This window comes from Nilaparvata lugens, chromosome 8, assembly GCF_014356525.2.
Source record: "Nilaparvata lugens isolate BPH chromosome 8, ASM1435652v1, whole genome shotgun sequence".
Classification (NCBI taxonomy): domain Eukaryota; kingdom Metazoa; phylum Arthropoda; class Insecta; order Hemiptera; family Delphacidae; genus Nilaparvata; species Nilaparvata lugens.
The window spans coordinates 4,725,205-4,750,890 of record NC_052511.1 but is presented as its reverse complement, the minus strand read 5'-3'; the positions used below and the strand labels follow the sequence as shown (position 1 = coordinate 4,750,890).

General features: G+C 35.5%; 1 protein-coding gene across 2 annotated transcripts in view; it reads left to right on the top strand.

Moving 5' to 3' along the window:
- LOC111064328 overlaps positions 1 to 25,686 on the top strand; it is a 272,951-nt gene that overhangs the window by 73,071 nt on the left and 174,194 nt on the right. The window contains exon 1 of one of the 2 annotated variants that reach the window (XM_039433772.1): positions 22,960 to 23,303. The exons of the other annotated variant lie outside the window; for it this stretch is intronic. The gene's annotated coding sequence lies outside the window, so the exon portion shown is untranslated. Of the gene's footprint in view, positions 1 to 22,959; positions 23,304 to 25,686 lie in introns of those variants that run through there. 2 annotated transcript variants of the gene reach the window in all.

Sequence of the window (25,686 nt, the reverse complement as noted above, 5' to 3'; positions counted from 1 at the left end):
TGGCACGATAATAATATGATGCTGTTTTCCCAATTATATCGCAATATTGGAAATAACAATGATTGAATAATCCATTTATTCTTGTTTCAGGTAAGGGAACGTTTATTTCGCATATTCTCAACTCTGATCAGTGAGTAAACACATTAATCAAATTCTTTATTCTTCAAATGTAGATTGTAGATATTGAAAAAATGCGCATTATAATGACGATTATACTTGGACACTTATCAGTTTAGTATCTATAGGAAATATTGAAATAGCTCCTATTCATAACACAATCAAGGGATTTGTGTTCATCATATGGTTTTGATTATAAAGGTATATGGATGCTTTTCTCACGTTTCATAAAGTCTGATTCGAAATCAGAATAAAAATTTCATATTGAAACTATTTTCAAATAATATCGGAAAGACTGGGTGGAAGGTTTATGATACTCATCAAATCTGACATAAAATTGTAGACCCCAGTCACAAAAATATTTAAACAGAAATTCGTAATTGTTGAAAATTGTAACTGAATTTCGGGAGGTCTGGATCTTCTTTCTCATGTCTTGAGTCACCATATTGAATGTTCTATATTGCGAGGTCTAGGTGGATCAAGAATAGTTTGGTGTCATTTGTCGTATAGGAGAAATACAAATAATGTACTAAGTACTCATTCAATGGGACGTTTCTTGATGATAAATCTAGTTTCACTCGATATTCTTCATTTTTACGAAGAAAAAATTATTAAAATTGAATGTCAACAATTGGGTGGATGAAGGAAAGCTTGTGGATGATATATTCAATGGGTCTTTTCTCGATTATTTATTAATTTTCCATCATGAATCACGATTTCTCTTCATTTTTACAAAGAGCAAATGATTAAAATTGAATGTTAAACAATCGCAACGATTGTTGTAAGTTTTGATCGCATGGCAATGTAGCTTGAAAGGGCGTGAAAGCCCAACTGAAAAGTGGCATAAAGCTCGCAGCTCTCAGCGTCCGTATCAATGGAACCACGTGACCCGAATCGATTCTCAGGCCAGCTGTTTTCGAGCAGGTGACGACATCTAGCGACTGTTTTCCAAAGCTTCACCAACTGCATCAGGCTGCCTCACTAAACAGAGGAATACTTCATCTGTTTGAAAATATCGAATCTATTTTTGGACCTCTGTTTTTCTACGTAATTGATTTATCAAGGTGTATCAGCTATTTTTAGACACCTTGAATCAGACTGACGTGACTCTCTTTCTTAATTTAGCCTGGAGCAATAAATCATACCCTTGACTCAAAACTTTTGAGGTGGATTGCCATATATCGGTATCAGTTGACTTGTCCGGTTCAGTGAGAATATTGTTACCATAGGTACTTATTTGTTAAAATAAATAAATAAATAATTGTCTAGGGTTATTTATTTGTTGAAGCAATTAAAAAACTATGTACCTGATAGCTATGTACGATCAGCCTATTTTGCATTTTTTCAAAGTATTCTTCTATATGGCGTGTTGTTTTGGGGTAATGGTAGCCATGTTAGCAGTGTACTTTTACTTCAGAAAAAGCCATCAGGATATTAGCAGATGCGCGTAATAGTACTGAGCATTGTAGACCTTTGTTTATTAAGTTGAGAATCTTGACAATCATAAATCTTTATATATACACTGCTCTAATACATGTAAAAACAAAGGTAGAGGAAATTCCAAGACATACCATACATTCTTATGCAACAAGAAATAAGAATAGACAGAATATACCATTACAAAGGCTTTCAAAGTCAATGAATAGCTACAATATTATTGGTCTGAAACTGTACAATAAGTTACCTCTAAGCTTGATAAATGAGTCTACAGATAGATTTAAAATGAAACTTTTCAACTGGTTAGTGAAAACACCAATGTATTCTATACAAGAGTTCTTGGATTCCGATATGATTATTGATGTTTGATTCCTTGATTGCTTAAAGCTTTTCTTTCTTGTTCTAACAATTTGACAGGGCCTTGTTTGTACTGTTGTTTGTATAGTGATGAATATTTGAATTCTTCTGGGCTTACTTTAGATGTAGTTATGTTTATGTGCTTATATATGTATATTGTATATACTTTCAATTACATTAACTTATAACCTTCTGACTTGCATAATGTTAGTATAGTTTTGACTTTGTCTATTGCCAATGTTGCTTAATGACAATAAAAATTTATTTATTTATTTATTATTTATATTTATTTACTTTTGAATGAGACTATTCAAGACTATACAAGCTGAGTCAGTATCAGTGAACTTATCCAGTTCAGTGAGAATATAATTACCATTCGTTCTAATAGAACTATTTATACTTGATCGTCCGGGCTGAGTGAGAATAGTCTCATTAGAGCTCATGGGAATTATAATAGGATGTTTCAGAGAAACGGGAAATATTGGAAGTTGAATAATTTCAAGAAAAACAAATCTTTGAATAAAGTTTTTCATATCATTCAATAGTAAAAATAATGCTATTTTAGAATAAATAATACCGTAACATTTATTTTTTGAAGATGGCATCTTGCAGGTGTATTCCTTTTCTACGCAAACAATCCTGTAGCACAGAGTAGAGAAGCACTACTTAGCACACGGTATGTTTATCCCGTGCCTGTAGTCTCTTCATCACATTGTCCATGCATGGTTTGACGTAACATTACAACTGAAATTTGGAATCGCTTCTTGAATCTTGGCTTTCAATTCTTCCGTTGTTGCAGAATTGAAAGCCTAGATTCAAGAAGCGATTTCAAATTCCAGTTGTAATGTTACGTTAAACCATGCATAGACAATGTGATGAAGAGATACAGGATTGTTTGCGTAGAAAAGGAATACACCTGCAAGATGTCATCTTCAGAAAATAAATGTTACGGTATTATTTATTCTAAAATAGCATTATTTTCACTATTGAATGATATGAGAAACTATATTTGAAGATTTGTTTTACTTGAAATTATTTAACTTTCAAAATGTCCCGTTTCTCTGAAACACTCTGTATTTCCACTGTACTGAGCACGTTCACTGAGATTGATATGTGGGCATTAGTATTTTCAATAGTACTGATAACTCTAGATTTTTTTAGATATTTTGATTTTCTATTTTCTAATAAAATCTATTCCTAGATTTTCTTAGGTTTACAATGATGTTATGATTGGAATTATGTCAGATTGTCAATGAATTTATCTCAGTTTCATTTCAGAAATTTCCGGATATTAGCATGCAATAAAAAATGAGATGGAAGTTATCGACGTCTATCATATTAATCCTGATGTAGAGTTATGTTAAGGTCTTATGCGGCTCTTTTGGGATAATGGAATTCTAATATTTGAAAATGATGCTTGTTTTGAGAATAGGGGGCCATACCCATCAGATTTCTTTCATGGTAGGCTACTGCATCTTAAAGCCCCCTGCAAAAGACGACTCTTTCGGGGAATTGGAGTTTCGATGTTTGGAAATTATTATTCTCGTTTTGGAAATAGAAGGCCATATGCATCACATTACCCAGATTTTCTCATCCATAGAACTCAGTGTGAAATAGTTCCAGGCTTTGTGATATCACCCGTCGCCCTTTTCCTTCAGGGATTAGGAAGTTTTTCCATTTTACTCCAAATTCCTGTCGTATGGAGAGTATTCAGAGTCAATGAATATAGTAGATACTGACTGAATCATTGGATATGCAATTTGAAGAAATAAGATAGCTGACAGGTATTGGGAATATGATGAAAGCCAAGTAGGCTACTGACATATCTCTTTTTACTTTCCTTGCCCTATTACCATAGGTAAGGAAAGTATTGCTTTCCGAAAAAAATTAAGGTACCCCAATTTCTAAATTTCTATACGTTCCAAGGTCCCCTGAGTCCAAAAAACTGGGTTTTCGGTATTGGTCTGTATGTGTGTGTGTGTGTGTATGAGTGTATGTGCGTCTGAGTGCACGATATCTCATCTCCCAATTAACGGAATGACTTGAAATTTGGAACTTGAGGTCCTTTCACTATAAGGATCCGACACGAACAATTTCGATCAAATGCAATTCAAGATGGCGGCTAAAATGGGGAAAATGTTGTCAAAAACAGGGTTTTTCGAGATTTTCTCGGAAACGGCTCCAACGATTTTGATCAAATTCATACCTAAAATAGTCATCGATAAGCTCTATCAACTGCCACAAGTCCCATATCTGTAAAAATTTCAGGAGCTCCGCCCCATCAATGCAGATAGATTCCCAATTATCAGGCTTCATATACAATTGAAACAAAACAATTCAAGTGGAGTAGATTGAGCATGAAAATCTCTACAATTAATGCTCAGTAACATTTTCACCTAAAATTGAAAATAAGCTTTGAATTCGAGAAAATGTGATTATTCAATTGCAAATTATTGTTGATTCTATTAAATCATTCACTATGAAGAGATAGCAGACCTCATGTGTGTCTCCAGCGTTATTGCCCTGTCACCAGCTGCTGGCTCAAATACTTGAATAGTAGACTTGAGATGCGCGGGAACACTAGCGTCAGGTGATCAATTTTCATAACGGCAAGGAAAGTTGTGTGTGTGCGCCACACCAGATTTTCTGTATAGGGCTACTTGTAATATATATTTTGTAATATATATCTTGTAATATATAATATTTTCAAGTGAAAATGGCATGAATGTCCGAAACATGTTGTGATAAAATATTTCAAAAAGGTGAGATTTTTATTTTTCTTTATATTTCGGCTACTGACTATCTAATTATCGATTTATTCCTGACCTATTGAAGGTTTCTCATTCCTGATTGGTTTTTAGTGACTGACTGTTTAGAGAGAGTTCATCAATAGCTATTGATGTCCAAAATTCTATTCATCTTCAATGAGATTCCAACAAATCAGATAAATTCGACTCGAATTCTATGGAAAGCTCCTCGAGAGATAACAGTCAATATGGTTATTAATTCTAGTTGAATAAAGTATACAGTGGCCCACAAGTCAGTTGACGCTAGCAATTTTCAAGGTCAGCTGTTGTTTCAAACCGAACCACAGCTGTTTAGGTTTGTTTGGTTTGAGATTATGTTTGATGGTTGTTCGTGATAATGAGTTCATTGTTATTAGATAAACAATTAATACGAAGTTAATAACAGAACAGCGTGTCAACTGACTTATGGGCCACCTTAAATCTGAGAATCCCGATCGATAACAACTATACATAACTAGCTGTCAGGCTCGCTTCGCTCGCTATATCCGTCTAGCCAGGGGGCTCCGCACCCTGGACCTCCGACTGGATCGTCCAAGAATAAGATCAGCAGGCTCGCTTCGCTCGCCTGCATTTTTATCATATGTTAGGACGATCCAGTCGGGGGTACAGACTAAACGTCTGGCTAAGCGGATATGGCGAGCGAAGCGAGCCTGACGGCTAGTAATATAATATTCCCAGGAATAGCACTGATTGAAGTACGGTAGCAGTGCCCAATCAATTTTTCCGCGATAAATGCATTTCAATCTTCAACTTGGTGACAACCTAACAAAGTCAACTCAACTTAATGCCAACCTGACAAAATTATTAATTTAGTTACCAGTTAACAACTGTTTCGAAGAGGTACTCTCTCTAGATTAAAGTTCTATATTAACATATGGTACGGACATTTTTCAATTATAATTGAGAGATTGGAATAAGAAGAATATACATGCTAAAAGACGAACTTTAAACCCTAAAAAACCACCCTTAGAGTTAAAATATTGCCAAAAGATTTCTTAGTGCTCCTCTAAAGGGCCAACTGAACATACCTACCAAATTTGAACGTTTTTGGTCTGGTAGAGTTTTAGTTCTGCGAGCGAGTGAGTGAGTGAGTGAGTGAGTGAGTCAGTCAGTCAGTGAGTGAGTGCCATTTCGCTTTTATATATATATATATATATATATAGATTTCTAAAAACAGTTGTTTAATGCTATTATCAAATCCAGCATAATTTATTTATAACAGCAAACGAACGAGTGTGTCTGTTCGTGTCATAAGCCTGTCCCATATTTTCAAAATAATCTTCTGCAAAATACACTAGTCAACTCTACACGTCATCTACTGGAATGCAATGATTTCTATGGGGAGCAAGTGATCTCTCCACGGCTTTGCCGGCCACGAATCAAAGCTATTAGATCAGTCCATCAATTAGTATCAAATCAGCATTACACCAGGCTTGTCCCAGATCGTGTTAGTGATGAGAACACATAAACACTCGCACCCAAATGAAACAATCATGCACAGAGCAGAACACTATTAAATCAGCGGTGATGACGCGGAAAGATATATTGACATTTAATCGAATCGCTGCTACAGTGAGGTCCATTTTGTAATGGCGGAATTTGATCAATATCGGTGTTGATATCCTTGTCTATCAGCCTCATATCATCTTTGAATCATCTTTGTATCATCTTTCTATAATCTTCGTATCATCTTTGCATCATATTTGTATAATCTTCGTATCATCTTTGTATCATATTTGTATAATCTTTGTATCATATTTGTATAATCTTCATATCATCTTTGTATCATATTTGTATAATCTTTGTATCATCTTTGTACCATCTTCTATCATCTTCCTATAGTGTGGTACACGTTAATGGCAGTATTTGATTAACATTTTCATTTCATTTCATTTCATTTATTCATAGACAATGCAGGTAAAAACAACAGGCATTCGCCCAAAACTGCTTTAAACCTTAATTTGGAATACACAGTCTAGAGGTTATGTGAATGATAACTTAATTCACACACTTTTTAGATTCCAAAAATGTATGTACTACAATAATTTTGAATTTATCAGATTAATCAATTTCAAAATACAAATCAAAACGAAAATCTTCCTTCACCATCACAAAAAATATTTAAAATTTCACTTAAATCCACAAATTATACTCATGTTAAAATTTTAAACGTCAAAACATCTGACAACAAAGATAAAATTGGTGTTGCTATCCTTGTCTATCATCCAACAAAACAGGTAGCACTATCCTCTTCTAGCACCGCAACGTTGCCAGATGTTTTTTAAAAAATGTAGAAATATAATTTTATTATCAATCAACAAAATATTGTGAAAGTTTATTTTTAAATAATTGAAAATATTATAATATTAATATATAATATTATAGAAACTTATTATTAAATCATTGAAAAATATATTTTCTCGACCAATGAAATATAATTGATTATTTGGAACAAGAATGAACAGTTATAATATTGCATCAGATATACTCTTTATAGAGCAGTGATAAGGCATAGAATCGACAAGGCTGTACTCCTATCTTTCTCCACTGTCATTATAACGTGGACCTCACTCTAGCTGTGATGACGCGGATGGACATATCGACAATTAATCGAATCGCGACTAGCTCAGTCTGTTAATCTGCTTTTATTGAGTAACTTTTATCGAAGTTCTGGTCTGGATTTATTAGCTTCCCATGGACTTGATTATGTAATGTTGCAATCATATGAATGGTTATTCTGTACATGACTCATATGATTTAACATCCCAATATAAATTAAAAAAGAAGAAGATGAAGTGATAATTCTATTATGTGTTGATGTTGAAATAAACAAGTAGTTGAAAATAAAACTGGATGGAAAAACTTCTAGAAAAGAGTCTCATTGTAATTATGCAGCTATAGTGAGGTCCACTTTATGAAGTCGGCACCTGATTAGCACCAGGTTTGCTCTCCTTGTCTGTCATTGGACAAAGCAGATAGCTCCATTCTTTTCCAACGCCGCTCCGTTGCCAAATCGGTTGTATGCTATGTGGAAATATGTTGAACTTCCAGATCCATATCAAATAGAAGAATTCGTTATTTAAATACGAAATTGGTGAATAGAGTATATTTGAGATGGACTTGTTCATTATCAACATGAATCAACAATTAAGATTAGATCAGATACAAACTCTAAAGTCCTTTCCCGTGAATATATGTATATATTTTTTTCTGAATTTGATTTGTATAATCTAGTAATTATTTAGCGTTGTATTGGAGGGTTGAGTGTAAGAGAGGGCCGGCTGCGCCCTAACTCCGCCCTCCTAGATAAAAATGAAGGCAGCTATTCTATTCTATTCCTCTATTCTATTCTATTCGAGTCCCTGTTAAGCTGAGTTTTCGTTTGTGCGTATATGCCGTCGTCGACTACGACAGGGAGAGAATCTCAGATTGGGTGGATTTCAATTTGTCTACATAACCTGAAAGATTATTTTTAATTATGTTTCAATGGGGCAGGTTGAGCTTATACTTTTTTATACTTTAAAATGGCAATATGTTAATATTATTAGAAATGTTCAATTCTTTGATAATATAGACAAATAATGAAAAGTTATATGATCAGCTGTTTTTGCACACTTGAAATTTGGACAATATGAATGTCAACAATGATTGTCGTCGTCGACCAAGGAAATTTACGCATAAACGAGAATTCACCTTTAGTCTCTCATACTGTGCCGTTCTTAAGGTGCGTACAGATATACGCGCCGCGAACATGAGCAATTCATTTTTAATCAGCTGACTACATCTGTAGTTCTACAGAAACGGTATAAAATATATATAAATGAAAAGCTTGGCATCAGCTGATTAAAAGTAAATTGTTCATGTTCGCGGCGCGTAAATCTGTACGCACCTTTACACTCTCACCCCAACGGACCAGTTATAATAGACAGTAGTCAACAGTAATCGGCTTGAGTTAACAGAAAATCGTCTTGAAATTTGGAACATAAACTACCTATACCTCAGGATATCTATTTAGGCTATGTTTTCTCTATGACAGTATAGTCATACTTTGACTAATTTTCACAAAATATTAAAAAAAAATGTTTAAAAAGGGCCAGAGTCGGTGGTCACTCAGGACTAAACACTCGTTCAGACTGTAATAGGTCCTCTCCATCAGCCACTGAGTTATTACAATCTCGAAGGTACTGAACCGAGCAGTTTGAAGCAAAGAAGGCTAATGATTATTCATTTATTTAACAACAATGACAAAACAACTAAATCATAAAATAATTATTGGAAACGGAAAAAAGGCTTATAGCCCTTACTATTCCATTCCCGAATTTTGATTGCATATTAGTCCAAAATAGGTTATACTATTAATTCATCGTTTTTTAAAACATTGATTCCATCGTGATTTTTTTCTTAGGTGTTTAGTAACAGATCTCCCAGTGTTCATTTAATTTTAATCAGCTCTTCTCATTAAAAACGCAATTTGAGATTATTCAAAAATATATTGCACAAAACATCACAAATCATAGATTCCTTCAAAGTGTGAATGATGTGTTTTTTGATTCTATCGTGTAAACATAGTGTGAATTATCTCTCTAGAGTTTTTGTAAAAGATTTCTTATCAGCAATTGTCTCGTAAGCGGCAGTTTCGCCATAATAAAAAAGTGGGGCGCTTCAACTACAGTAACTAGTTGTTGGTGGTGGTAATAATGTGTGTGTAGTGCGTGTGTGTGCGTGTGTTGGTTGAAGTAGGTCACGGCGAGTAAACAGCAATCGTTATCTGGAACAGTAGTTGGCAAGGCCGCCGCCAGGTGTCGCTGGAGAGGCCATTTCTAACAGTTATGTTCCTATTCTACCACAACACATCCCTTCCTGTCCTGGCCTGAGACAATCTGTTCCGCTTTCAATATACTCGTTTTTGAGACACAATATTGATCATAGATAACAAGAATTAACTAATTTATATTACGTCATATACCGGGAGGACGTGAATCACAGCGAATATTACTATAGAAGGCAGTAGAAGAAGAAACGTGGCAACTATGCCGTCCTATCTTTTCTACTGACTTTTTAACGTGAATGTTACTATGAATTGGAAATTTCTACAACATTCAATGCTCTATTTCTGCAATTTCAAGCTACAGAAAAAAGCGTTGAGGATTATCTGTCATAAGCCACCAATTACTTCCTGTAGGACATAATTTGTTGAGAAGCAAATCTTGACTCTACCATCCTTGTATGTATTTGCCTGCTTGGAGATTGTGAAGAGGAATATTTGTCAATATGAGGCCAATCGCAATGAACTTGAGTATGATACGCGAGAGAAAAATAACTTGAGAATCAAAAAGTGCAACTATACTTCCTCTCAAAAGAACTGGGAGTATATGTCAATAAGGCTTTTCAATTTTCTTCCCAAAAATATGATGAAAACAATGGAAATCAATGGTAAATAATGGAAGGTATTTTAAAGTTTTATTGATGAAGAGGTGCCTATATATTTGACCGAGCGAAGTGAGGTCTAAGATTCAAGACGACGGTTTGGCATTTCTCTTAATGATTAAAGGTTTGAATGTTTGAATGTTTGAATGTTTTAATGTTTATATGTTGCGTATTTACGGCGAAACGGGGTAATAGATTTTCATGAAATTTGACAGGTATGTTCCTTTTTTAATTGCTTTGCTAAAGGTTTTTGGAAATTTTGCATTTCAAGGATAATATAAAGGAGAAAGGAGACTCCTTCATACGCCAATATTGGAGTAAAAATCAGACCAGAATATATTCATCATAAATCAGCTGACAAGTGATTACACAGATGTGTGGAGAAGCCAGTCTATTGCTGTATTTCCATAAGTTCTATAGTTTCAATCAGGTACTTGTGGATGAGAATACTGCGTGAGGTCTACTGTTCACAGAACTACTAGTATTTGAGATTTTACAATTAGGATATCACAGTCATGTTTATATAGATTAAAGATTTTCCAGCCACTATATAGAATGCACAATATGCTATGCCACATTCTCACAATATTGTTGTTGATAATACAGATGGGAAATTTTCCAGACACTATTATTTAGAGCCTTGGATATTCGAAATTATATTCTCGCAATAGATAATGTTCTCGAATATTGTAGTCACTACATTGCTTCTGCAATAATATTGAAGGATGCTTAAAGAGCATTTATATGGTCTTTACCATAAAAATGGTTGATATGCTTTGAGTTCACCCGAAGAACTTTAGTAGATTGTAGAGTGCATAAATGGATGCCAATAATTTATTCATTTGATAGCATGCATATTCTCAGCATATCACTGTACTGTGATACTGTAACATAGTACAGAAATGTTATTGTTGGGCAATCTTCCAGTCATGTTAAAATTGGCAACTATGCAATTGGAACGACCATTTGAAGTTTCTAGCAATATCATGATTGGGATATTTCTTATTGCTTAGTCTTCATATTTGAGATATGGTTAGCTTGGCAATCCCATTTAAGATGGTGTTGCTTATTATCTGTAGGCCAATACTATTGACATTATTTTAATTCAAATTAGTCAATTATGCTATTATGTTTATTGCCTTCAACATATGCTCAGCTGATTGGGTTATCCTATACTATTGAACGAGCCACTTCTGTTTATATGTTTAGATGTGTGGATGTTTAGATGTTTGGATGTTTAGATGTTTGGATGTTTAGATGCTTGTATGATTATATTTCACCGGATCTCGAAAACGGCTCTAACGATTCTCACGAAATTCAGAACATAAAAGGTTCATAATATGAAGATTCGATTGCACTAGGTCTCATCCCTGGGAAAACTCGCTGAAGAACATTAAAAGGACTATTATTCATCCTTGGAAAAATAGCTGATGATAATTATTTTTTCGTCTGTTGGTGATGGAAGTGAGTGAGCGAGTTCATGTGTGTGGGACTGTGTCAAAATTATGATTCAGCTGTTGAACTTTAGTAATCATTCAATCAGGTACTTAGTGCCGGTTGCAAAAAAACGATTTATTTTCAATCCTGATTAATTCCAGTAGATCCATCTTTTTGAAATGGTCTTCTCTGATTTTAGTTCACGTGAAGTTAATCAGGATTAAAATTTAACCGGCTTTTGTGCAACTGGGCCTTTGTGAGGGAAATTTTTGCATCCCTCTGGGAATTAATCTCAATCTTCTGTGATAAGATAGAACATTTCTCTATGAATGTTGCAATAGAACGGTCATAGCAAGGGATCCAAACAGATATATTCTAGACTTCTCGAGTCTAAAGATAAAATACCTATAAAGATTGGAGGACAAGAATACTTTTGTGCTTGATATTTAATTGCAGCTGTTCTCTCTCACATTACTGGATCATAAATATTTCATCGTTGTCCCTCAAAAGATCCAATCAATTTCAATTTTTCTCTGAGCCATAATGAATCATTCATGAGCTTAATGACAATTTGACATGACTCAAGATTGAAAACAAGAATAATTCTGAGCAGAGTGTGTCAATACGGCTCTAAAAAACTGTGGAGAAAGCTCTTAGGGATGGGACATGGAATGGAGAAATTTTGTAGTAATTTTTTGTTTTTATAATGTGACGATTGCCATACAATATCATTGTTGTACTTGAAATGAGAAAAATAAATGCAATTCAATTTAAACTTAAGAAAGGAGGAACTACCAAATTATGAGCATTTAAATTGAACATATTAGCCTCCGACAAGAATTTCAAGCAATAGTCCGAGATAATTCTGAGGACATATCTCCATTTCTTTTTACTTCATCTAACAATATTCATAATCTGCAGATGGAAATTACTGAGATATTGCAATTATTCAAATGGTAATGAAGTAATAAATTATCATTAAACGAAAATCCAAATCAAATGCTGTAATTCGCCCCGGAGACTTCTGCTACTGCAAATATTGACAACAGGGTAAACAGCTAGATGGAAATTCGATGAGCGCTATTATTCAAACATCTACGCATTCCAATAATATTATTATTTTTGTATAATAGCGCTCAACGAATTTCCATCTGTAGATTATAAATATTGTTTGATGAAGTAGAAAGAAATGGAGATAATTATGCCCCTAGTATTATCTCGGACTATTGCTTGAAATTCTTGTCGAAGGCTAATATGTTCAATTTAAATGCTCATAATTTGGTAGCTCTTCCTTTGAAAATCTTTCAAAAGATTCATGAAGTCAGAATGAAACTGCTTCTATTAGATATTTGAACAAAAGAGTATAAAGTTGAGTACCTTAAATTTATTATTATAATAAACTCTCTTATTATTCTTTCAAATTTATTCATCATTCATAGTTTGTGATCTACGTTATAATGGCAGTGGATAAAGATAGAAGAATAGCGATGCCGATTCTCTTCATTAATTAATTATTTTTCTAAACTGTCAAAAACATGATTGGCATCGTTGTGAACCTAGAAAAGGATAGTACCACCGGCTTTGTCGAATGATAGACAAGGAAAGCAAAACCAAAGTTGATCAAATACTGTCATTATAACATGGACCTCACTATAGCGGCTTACAACAAGCCTGTTCTGGAACCAAGTTTCAAACAAGATTTGAACCAAAATGCAAGTTTATAAACTTGAGTTTACTCGGTGAGATAGAACCCAGTCCACTTAAACCTTAAGTTATAATTATAGGATTCCACCCAGAATCTGCGTTTTATGAATTATGAAACCATTTTTCAGCCAGATTTATAGGCTTAGTTGCACATAAACCTGTTCAATTTCAGCCGTGATTGACTGGCATAAGAACCAATCAGAGAAGCCTTCTACTCGGAAAATTCTTCAGCCAAAGTCGTAGGTTCGATTGCACAACAGCATGTTAAATTCTAACCGTGATTAAGTGACACGAAAACCAATCAGATAGTCTAAGTCTCCTTCCCGAAAAACATCTTCATCCGTTTCAGTTATAGGCTCAGTTGCACAACAACCTGTTAAATTTTAACCGTGATTAAATCCACAAGAGCCAATCTGAAAAGCCTCCTTTTCAAAAAAGACTTCAGCCAGAGTCATAGGCTCAGTTGCACAACAACCTGCTAAATTTTAACCGTGATTAAATGCCACGAGAAATACCAGAAAATCCTACTCTGATTGGTTCTCCAGGCCTTTAATCAAGATTAAAATTCAACATGCTTTTGTGCAACCGGGCCTGAGCTGACAGGATTTTTGACGATCCAGAAGATTTGTTGGGTATATGAAAGCTGGATGATATCGATATAGAAGGTCATGTAGATCGATGGCCCTATAGCAGGCGATTTTCTCATCGGAATTTTCCTTGTAACGCTAGCATATTTTTTATGTTTTCCTCGTTCTTTCTTCTTATCTTGGGATCTGTATACTTTTTGACATAGCAGACCCAGCCCTGTCAAGTGAGATCAATTGCTTTCGGGCGACCCAGCCGAGGATTGCGTTCTTTTGAGCCGGCCATATTGGATCCCCGAGAGTGTTCTAGATTCCCAGGGATCAACTGCGACTTAACAGCTTTGGGCCAAACGTCGGTTGACTTGTTGCTTTAAGTGACATCGCCCAGGGACACGGATAACCTCATTTCCGCCCGCCCTACAAACTTCTAAAAAAATAAACCGCGATCAACAGGTTGTGCGCCTTCTACTAGACGTCATCTCCCCCTCCCTTCTTTTTCCACTCTTACAGCTTGTCACAGCTCCCCCCTCCACCGCACCACTACTGTGGTATCATCAGTCATTCTTATTTTTTCAACGCTCTCTCCGAATTTTTCCGAAATCCTATTTCTAGTCATATGCACAGCACTCTATTTCGCTGGATTGATTCTGATACACTTCGCCTTGTGATGACCTATGCAACCAGACTTGTGCAACCAGATGTGTTCGTCCCACTGTATGTAGTTTCTTTTTCTTGATGAAAATATACTCATGGATACTCTTTTCCGTCGCTAAATAGGTGTTATAATTATGATAAAACTATCATGGATGGCGTAGACCAATTACTTCAATCTTTGTCAGAAGTATGACGTCTTTACTCTCATCGTGAATTTGTGGAAAAATCATGTTCCCCATCTCTCCCGAACACCGAACACGTATTTCGAGCTACGCTAAGCTAGGTATGAGGAGTCCTCAGGTCCGCCGCAAAGTAGACCCACGCTAATCCACGAAAAGCAACCCCACGCCGTGGGATGCTTTGTGAACCATTGCTATAGAATTATCCATAATCAATTAGCTGACAAGTGGATTATCCATTTCATTTATTATTATCATTACACAAATGTCTGGAGAAGCCTAGCAATGGTTTACAAAGCATCCCACGGCATGGGTTAGTGTGGGTCTACTTTGCGGCGGGCCTTATCTTGACTCAAGTTGAATGTGGCGGGATGCACACCGGAGAAATGCGTTTCGTGAAAAAAGTTTCAGGAAACGTGAAACGAAAGTTGCTCGCAATCGACTGATAAGATTAAGCAGGGAACGTTTCTTTTGTATGCATGCGCGAGTGAAACGGATTGCATGAAACAAGTTTCATGAAAGAGGGCTTCACGAAATGCGTTTCTCCGGTGTGCATCCCGCCTAAGAGCTATCAATATCATCTATCATTATCATCTATATGGGTTTAGCCGTCTATATCGTTCCAGAGTTAATTTGATAGAAGTTTTCCACACACATTCACATGATAAAAGTATAACCCGCTTTTGTACTTTCACCATCTATGCTATAGTAGTGATCACTTTTCATTATTTTGCAATTTTCCTCTGCTTATTTTGATAAGTGAGTGAGCATTATTAACATTCAAATCAAATCTTTGTTTAGATGAAAACTTTGATTAACATTGTGCTTAGCTGATTACTACCAAGCTGAGCTTGACAACTGGTGCTGCGGAAAAATAAATTGACGTTTCCTTTTCCCCTTCAACTTCATCTAAAATATTCGATTATCATATCAGATTACCATCTCGCTGGAGTGTTGTCTTTTCATCTGACTCAATAATATCTGGCTTCGATTCCTTACACCGCAATCAGGTCGTCGCTGAAAGACATCCGATAAGATCGTTCTCATCTCTAATCAAATTCCACGACTGCAAGGTATCGGATACTTGAGGGAAAATTGCCTGCTCTACCGCGCTTCAGATGCTGATTCGGTTGCTGCGTCGAGGATGATTGAGTTTTTACTGTATTCTGTCGGTTCCGGTGAGAGTTCTTTCTCTCACTTACTCTCACTCGCTCTATCTCTCTTTCTCACTCTCTCTCTCTCGTTTGACAGGATCTTCCTCGCTTTATTCCCTCATGCCTCTCTACCCTCTCGTACTTCTCCACTCAGAAGTACTCTCTTTCTATCTCTCTATTTCTGTTACTCTTTCCCACTCTCTCTCCACCTATGTCTCTGTCTCTCTCACTCTCTCTTCCTCTACCTATGTCTCTTTCACTCTCACTCTCTCTTTCCCTACCTATGTCCAACTCTCTCTTTTACACTGTCTCGGAGAGACGCTCGATCCCTATCCATCTCTGAGAAGATCTGCCTCATTTTACTTTCGTATTTCTTCCATCAATTCTCTCCAATTTCTCGATGTTCTCTGTTCCTTTCTTCGCATCAAAGACACCAACCTCTTCCCGAATCGGCATCTCAAACGACTCGATAGCTCTGAAACTTGAGCAATTGCAATTTGTGGCTTGGCTTGCCTACAGACCGAAATCCCATTAACTTTTTTCCGCTTGATGGTTGCTTCTCTCACGTCTTATGTTCCTGCACCTAGTTTGCTGATTCTCGTATGAGTTTCCTATATTTGATCTTGTTCCCTCACTAGTTTCATGTGAGATGAAGGAAACTTCTGCTTTGTACATCTCTGTATAATCGAGCTCTTGCACCTTATCAGACTCCAAATTCTCTTGAAAAGTTACGATTTTGTTACGGTTTTGTTTCTGGATGTAGTAGTATAGTGTGGTGCACGTAAAGGTGCGTACAGATATACGCGCCGCGAACATGAGGAATTCACTTTTAATCAGCTGACTATATCTGTATTTTTACAGAAACGGTAAGATACAGATATAAAAAGCTTGGCATCATTTTATATCTGTATCTTACTGTTTCTGTAAAAATACAGATATAATCAGCTGATTAAAAGTGAATTGCTCATGTTCGCGGCGCGTATATCTGTACGCACCTTTATAGTGACAGTGGAGAAAGATGGGAGAACAGTCTCGATATAGAAGTCCTCTCTCTGCCTTTGCACCGCCTTCTGTATAGGATAGCTGATACCGGTATATCTGATTTAAAGTTAACACTGTTCATTCTTGTTTGAGATAATCAATTAAATTTCATTCGCCAGGAGAAAATATTTTTCGAGTAATGAATAATACATTTTCATAATTGAGATCAAATATTTTGTTGATTAATTAAATTTCTACTTTGTTGAGAAACGATCTGGCAACGTAACGGAGGAAAGGATAGCGCTATCCGTTTTGTCAAATACTAGACAAGGATAGCAACACCAATGTTATTATTATTATATTTTTGTTGTGTGAAGCCACAAATGCACAGTGCTCAAGTGGCAAACATGTCATTTTAAGATTGGAGTCACATGAATGCTCTAAACCACTCCTCAATGGTATAAGGACAAGCCTCTACCAATGTCCTAATTATCTTTGATACGAATAACTTATAGCTGCTACACAGCCTTATATCCTCTGGAATGCAATTAAAACACTTGAGTCCTGAATAATACGGACCCTTTTCGAGAAGAGTCAGTCTATGGATAGGGAACAGGAATAATCCTGTATTTTTACCTCGTGTTTCATAAGTATGACAAATTCTTTTAACATTGAAAATATTTTTGTTTTTGAACACAAACGAAACAACTTCAAGGAAGTATATCGCTGGAACTGTAAGTAGTCGGAGTGCCTTGAATATGGTCTTACAGGAGAAAGATGGACCCACTCCCCTCAAAATCCGAAGTGATTTTTTCTGCATTTTTAAGTTTGTGTTCAAATGAATTCTTCCACCCCCCAAAACAAAATACTATATCTAATGAGTGAAAGACAATTCCCATGGTAAACCTTTAGAGCTGTCTTGAGATTTGAATTCGACTTAACAGTCCTCAGAGCAAAGAGAGCATGGTAAAGCCTTTTCTGGAGTTTTTCTATGTGACCATCCCATTTCAAGTTTGCTTGCAATTCAATCCCCAGAGACTTTGTCATATCAGTAGCAGGCCACTCCCATTCCACAATAGCTGGATAATTTTCATTACCTCTCATAGAGAACTTAATAAAATTTGTCTTGCTTTGATTAAGCTTCAAGGAATTATCATAAAACCATCCATTGAGCTGCTGCATGACAATCTTAGCCTTCTCCATGGCATCTTGATAGTTGTTTCCTTCAAGTAAGATTGTTGTGTCGTCAGCATACAACACCAATTTATCATCAACATTGTAGGGCAGGTCGTTGATAAATATATTAAACAATGTAGGCCCAAGTATGGAGCCCTGAGGAACCCCTCGCTTAACCAGCTGCCATTCAGAAAGCACCTGAGAGCCCTCACAATCATTTTTCACAGTCTGGTATCTATCCACAAGATAGGATTTCAAAAACTTCACAAGATAGGATTTCTTTTTGTTGTTAATCAAATACTGCCATTATAAAGTGGACCTTACTTTAGAACAAGAACACGAACAACCACAACAAGATACAGTATCGCCATAATATGATACAGTATCAAAGCAATATGATACAGTATCAAACCAATATTATACAGTATCATCTCAACTTGATAAAGTATCACCACTATATGATACAGTATCACAACACATGATCCAGTATCATCTCTTGATACGCAACTCTATGATTTGATACATTCGCTATCTGCTTTGTCGAATGATAGACAAGGATAGCAACACCAACGTTAATCAAATACTTTCATTATAACATGAACCTCTCTATACTTAGTTTCCCAAATCTCTTTAAAATCTGCTACAGTATTTGCTCTTATGACCCAGCCACACAGAGAAATATCTGCGATCTGCGATCCTATAGGTTTCTATTGGATTTTCAAGATAAGTGATGTAGTTATAGATATAAAAACCCATGGGATCGCAGATCATTCTCTATGCTTCCGGGCCCTGATTCTTTTCTACAAATTATTTAAGTGATTTGTACCAATCTTTGCAATTATTTATAATTTTCTTGCACCATTCCTTTACACTGATTCACATACAAAAGGATGTTGATATTTTTCCGCCTTATAATCTCCATATTGATGTAGAATCATCGGCTTCCAATTACTTCTCATAGAAATAGAAGACTTCATTGTACTAAGCCTGTTCGATTTCTATGTCGGATGACTCGCCTAAATTATAATAATGCTGAGAAACCTACTAAGGTGCAATCAGGAGTTTGGTGGGCCGTCCACTAGAACCGTTTTCGTCCGAACTAGCATCAGCCGAAAACTACCGAACGCGACCGAACGATCCCCCAACAAAGAAATGGATAGGTGCTCGTCCATTGTAACAGGTTCATACAGCCGTCTCCGGCCGATCAATTTTTCGATTGAATGTGATTTCCCGGCTCTATCCGGCCGAACTAACTAGTCGAGCTGAGACAACAAAGTGTTCCTAACCTAAAATTGTTTCACACAGTCTTGTTTGTTTTTGTAAAATTGTTCTGTTTTTTAAAGTTGTAACTATGGACAATGAAAAGTTGATAAGTTTGGTTCAATAGCATGTTCCATTGTGGGATATGCGAGACAAATAAAAGATATCATCTTCGTGATGTTCAAAGTAATATTGAAGGTAAAATTATTGTAATGAATAATTAACTTCGTGAATATTTGTTTATTCAATTTTCAAAATCTCAACATAATCATTGTTTATGAAAAATGTTATTTTATTATTATTTTTATTTCATCCCAAACATCTGAATAATCAGACTGGGGATAAGTCAAAAAGAGCAACCTAAAGGAGGTTCTCAACACATATCATGATACATTAAAATACTGTAATTATACAATAGTCACATGAAATATTAATAAATAAATAAATATATATATATATTATATATATATATATATATATATATATATATATATATACACAGTATATATAAAAACGCAGTTAGTCAAGATTACCTATGTACAAGGACCTGGGAAGAATCAAAGACAAGGAACAATAATATATCACTCCTGCAGAAACTCATCCACAGAATAGTATGGCCTTTCAAGTAACAACCTCTTTAACATTCCTCTGAATCTTCGTAAGTCCGCCATGTCTCTAATATCCTGAGGTAATCTATTATATATTTTTGGGCCCATATATTGCGGAGATTTTTCAAACATGGCGGTTCTATGAGCAGCCACTGATAGGGAGGCTGAGTGCCTTGTATTGTAACTGTGGATTTCATTATTGCGGGTGAAGTTTGGTAGGTTTTTGTGAACGTATGAACAGATCTCCAAGATATACAGTGACGGCAGTGTAAGTATCCTGCTACTCAGGAATAGTTCTCGACAGGGATATTGGGGGGGCTTACCAAAAATAACTCTTAATGCTTTTTTCTGAGATCTAAATACTTGGATGAAGAATTTTGATCTTCCCCAAAGGGTTATGCCATACTTGAGGAAAGGAAAAAGATAACCGTAATATACCACCATTAGGGCTTTGAAGCTCAATGTGTTTTTGAGCACTCGCAGAGAGAAAATAGCCGAGTTAACCCTGGAGCATATTTTTTGAGTGTGTACTGACCAGTCAGTTTTGACCATTGGTGGTCATGATAGTAGTTAATTCAATAATTGGCAACTAGGCTGACGTAAACGGTTCCAATGGAAGAGCATATTCGGCCGAATTATCGGCCGAACGGATCGGTTGAATACGGTTCCAGTGCATGTTTATTCTTAGTCTCAGAAATGTTCTGAAGTTTACAGATATAACCCTGTAACTGGAGCCACCTACCGGCAGAATTGAGAACTACACCAGTAGGCGTTCCAATCCTCCAATCAGAAGAGAGTGTTGGGAGCTGGGAGGCGTGGCTTGCTGCGCCTATTTTATTTCAACTTTAAGATTTTGGCATTCTTTATCATTCATGCTCTCTTCTACACACACTTTCTCCCTCTTTTTGAGTAGAGTGTTACATTATTGTGTCATACTGAGGTGAAGTAAGGACTAATTTGGTTTTGTCTTCAGGTTATTATACGTAACTATATGTCTCATTCGCAGAACAAATAAATTCATCACGGCATATGACGTGTTTACTGTGTGGGTGATCCGTCAGTCAGACTTATTCCTCCGTCATAATATAGAATTTTCTATGAAGACTTCTCAAGTGAGCATCACTCACTCATCCAAGAACAAACTGGAGCAAGTTGTCTCTTAGTGACAAAGTTTGTGCAAAGTTATCGCGACTCCGTTCAACAACATAATTTATGAATGAAGATTGATGGACCGCCATTGTCTTCATTACAAAATGCTTCTCATTCACGTTTTATGGTTGATGAATCTCATTTTGAGAGTGGGTTCATTTACAGCGATAATTGCAATACAAAAATACTGTTAAGATAAGTTGAGATTAGGTTCTCAATTAACAGAAATTAACTCACAAATAAGCCACACTAATCCAGTTATGTTTCACAACATATTAACAAATAATATTTAACAAGAATTCGGTAAAGGTAGATAAAGTTATAAGTTTTCCAATATGACTTCAGTGAGATTTGTAAGATGAAGAGAAACCAGTTGTAGATCCAAGTTCATGTGTACACACACATCGATGTTTGGACGTACGATTTTTTACCGTCCTTATTAACTCTATTAGATTAAACATGATGATGTTTGTCGATTTCCGTTAATATTCATGAGGACTGCAAAAGTCCAAGAATCACTAATTTGAGATACTGGTTCCGGCTGTTCGATTATCAATATCTAGCAATCTGGAAGCTTAAACATTAAGTAGCAGCATATTTAAATACTACTTGTATAGTAGGCCTGTGATTGAATCCTCGAATTTGGCTGTTAGTTGTTGACTAATGAAGATTGAGCTCTACTGTCATTGGCCGAGACTAGACACTTGAGCTCTACTGTCATTGGCCGAGACTAGACACGTATTCCAATTATGGTCATGTCCAGTCTCGGCCAATGGCAGTGGATCTCAACCTTCATTGGTCAACAGCTAATGGACGATCGTAGAACTTCACACAGATTTAAAATTGGCGAGATCAATTAATTATTCTGCTATCTCTTCCAGTAAATGATTAAACAGAATCAACAGTTGCCTGTTGCCTCTCTCATTAAGTTTGCATTTGAATAATCACATTTCCTCGAATTTCGAGCTTATTGTCAATATTAGGTGAAAATGATACTGAACTTTAATTGTAGATATTTCAATGCTCAATCTTTCCCACTTAAAATTTCTCGTTCAAATTGTATCTGAATCCTGTTAATTGGAAATCTAAAATCAAACTTTGCATAGATGGGGCAGAGCTTCTGAAATTTCTACAGATATGTGACCTATGGCAGTTGATAGAACTCATCAATGACTATTTCAGGTATGAGTTTGATCAAAATCGTTGGAGCCGTTTTTGAGAAAATCGTGAAAACCTCTGTTTTTGACATTATTTTCGCCATATTCGCCAAAAACCAATTTTTTGGACTCAGGAGACCTTGAAACGTATAGAAATTGGGGTACCTCAATTTTTTTTTGGAAATCAATACTTTCCTTACCTATGGTAATAGGGCAAGGTAAGTGAAAATGGCAGTTCAAGGTTTCGAAGAAAACATGACGCTTCTCTTATCTGTGCGATGAGATGAATCTCTCCATGAAGATAATCACTATTCTGAAGAAATGGAGGAAATTAGTAGCTCAAAATTGAAAAGTAGTGACGATATGACTCAATTTTTTGTTCCACATCCAACGCTCGCCTCATTAAACAAGCCGTAAACCGCAAACTATTCAAAGAATCCGTGCATTGTTGTGGCCAATTTGACCTTTGGGAAGCAGCAGCGTATCCCAGTGTATGCAAAGCAAGCCTTCCACTTTATTACTTCATAACAAATTGAACGGGCTTATCATACTGAAAGCTGTGTGTGTGTGTCTGTTGTGTGGGGGGGGGCTCCACCCCCTGGGGGGGCCAGGGTGTCAGACGTCGTCTGTTCGTCAGTTGCGTGTCGTAGGGGGGGGGGATGGTTCGGTTAAGGGTGGTCGGTTAAGGGAGAGAGGTACTAGCGCTTCTAGGCGGCGCGTTTCGGAAACAGGCAGTTAGCTGTAGTCAGTCCTCCAAGCGACATCCAAGTGTTAACATAAGAGTGTGCAGAGTGAATGTAGTGCCTGTGTCATTTTTACTACAGAAAAAACCGGGGGTTGATTAGTTTCCGATTTACAACATCCCAACATAACCGAACCTATATGTAGTTTTAGGGCTAGCTTCAAGTTTATATACACATATATATCATATGGGTGTTGCTGTGTGAATGTGCTGTCGCCTTCTGTGATAAATATATAATCTATATATTGCTACAAATATATATATTGTCGATGTCGTATCTAAACTAAATGTCGTCTATTTTAACGCTGTACTGAAATATGGTCAACAACTTCTACTGCCTTGCCTTCGATGTTCACTGTATTATATTGTCAATGTAAACAAGTTTGCATATTCTATATTTTTAATTTCTAAGTGAGAATGGAATTGAGTTGGTGGGTTCATGAATGATCACGTGATCCTCACAGTTTTGGAATGTGAATCAAACAGGTGTTTTGGTATTTCACTCCATAGAGCTACACAAATGCTCTTTGAAAGTATATTGGGTGCTCAAAATGTTTGAGTAACGGAGTTATATTATAAATGAGTCCATCCAAAGTATATAATTGGGTAAATATAAAGAAAAATAAAAATTTTTTAGTACCCTTTTTGAATTATTTTATCACAACATGTTTTAACATTAAAGCTATTTAGCATCAATGTTGAAACATGTTGTGATAAAATGATTCAAAAAGTGTACTGAGATTTTTATTTATCTTTATATTTATATTAGAAGTAGCCCTATACAGAAAAGAGATATATAATTGGGTGTTCGGAATGTTTAAATAGTAGCATAATAACGGGGTTGATATATTATATAAGTTAATATAAAAGTTCTTTCGTCAAAAAATATTCTCAAAGTTGAATATTATCTCACGAAATTCAGATATCCACTGATATCGGTATGAGAAACATATTGTTCGATAGACTATAGACTTGCTCTCTTGAGTATCTGAAATGTTTGAATTGTAGCATAATAAGAATTCTTCTCAAAAATGAATATTATCTCTCAACATCCAGAAATATCTACTGATATTGATCTGAGAAACATATTATTTGATAAACTTTGAACTTGTTCTCTTGGGTATTTGGAATGTTTGAATTGTGGCTTGATAGGGAAGCTGATATATTCTGAGTCTATCTATAAGCCTCTTCCCCAATTCTTCTCAAAAATGAATATTATCTCTCGACATCCAGAAATATCTACTAATATTAATCCGAGAAACATATTATTTGATAAAATTTATAGTTTCCCTCTTGGGTATTTGAAATGTTTGAATTGTGGCTAGATAGGGAAGCTAATATATTCTGAGTCTATCTATAAGCCTTTTCCCCAATAATTCTTCTCAAAAATGAATATTATCTCTCAACATCCAGAAAAATCTACTGATATTGATCTGAGAAACATATTATTTGATAAACTTTAAACTTGCTCTCTTGGGTATTTGGAATGTTTGAATTGTGGCTTGATAGGGAAGCTAATATATTCTGAGTCTATCTATAAGCCTTTTCCCCAATAATTCTTCTCAAAAATGAATATTATCTCTCAACATCCAGAAATATCTACTGATATTGATCTGAGAGACATATTATTTGATAAACTTTAAACTTGCTCTCTTTGGTATTTGAAATGTTTGAATTGTGGCTTGATAGGGAAGCTGATATATTCTGAGTCTATCTATAAGCCTTTTCCCCAATAATTCTTCTCAAAAATGAATATTATCTCTCAACATCCAGAAAAATCTACTGATATTGATCTGAGAAACATATTATTTGATAAACTTTAAACTTGCTCTCTTGGGTATTTGGAATGTTTGAATTGTGGCTTGATAGGGAAGCTAATATATTCTGAGTCTATCTATAAGCCTTTTCCCCAATAATTCTTCTCAAAAATGAATATTATCTCTCAACATCCAGAAATATCTACTGATATTGATCTGAGAAACATATTATTTGATAAACTTTAAACTTGCTCTCTTTGGTATTTGAAATGTTTGAATTGTGGCTTGATAGGGAAGCTGATATATTCTGAGTCTATCTATAAGCCTTTTCCCCAATAATTCTTCTCAAAAATGGATATTATCTCTCGACATCCAGAAATATATACTGATATTGATCTGAGAGACATATTATTTGATAAACTTTATACTTTCTCTCTTAGGTATTTGGAATGTTTGAATTGTGGCTTGATAGGGAAGCTAATATATTCTGAGTCTATCTATGAGCCAAATAAGAATATTCTTCTTCACCAAAGTTGAGTCACCCCACGACATTCAAAAATTTCAATTGGTATTAGTCTGAGAAAGATATTATTTGATAAACTGGTTGTAGTACTCTATAATAATACAGTAGAGTATAAAATACTGTACTTTTGTAGACTACTGTTTCAGTCCATTCTAACAAATCATAAATGTAAATAAATATAATAAATCTCGGTTTCAATTATCAACATTCTCAAGATGATCAAGATTAAAAACTGTGCACTTGTCTGAATTCAAATCATTGGATGCATTACAATTATTTTATTTATTTGAAAATTTACATATTTGAGGGCACCAGGATCTGAATCCCATTATCGCCCTCATAACACACATTGAGCAAGCAATTTTAAAAACAATACATTAACATGAAAATAAAATAACTTGACCAATATATCAGCGCCTGATAATTTACTAGGTGGGGTAAACATGAGCTTTGTTTTTGATAAGGTTTTTATCTCC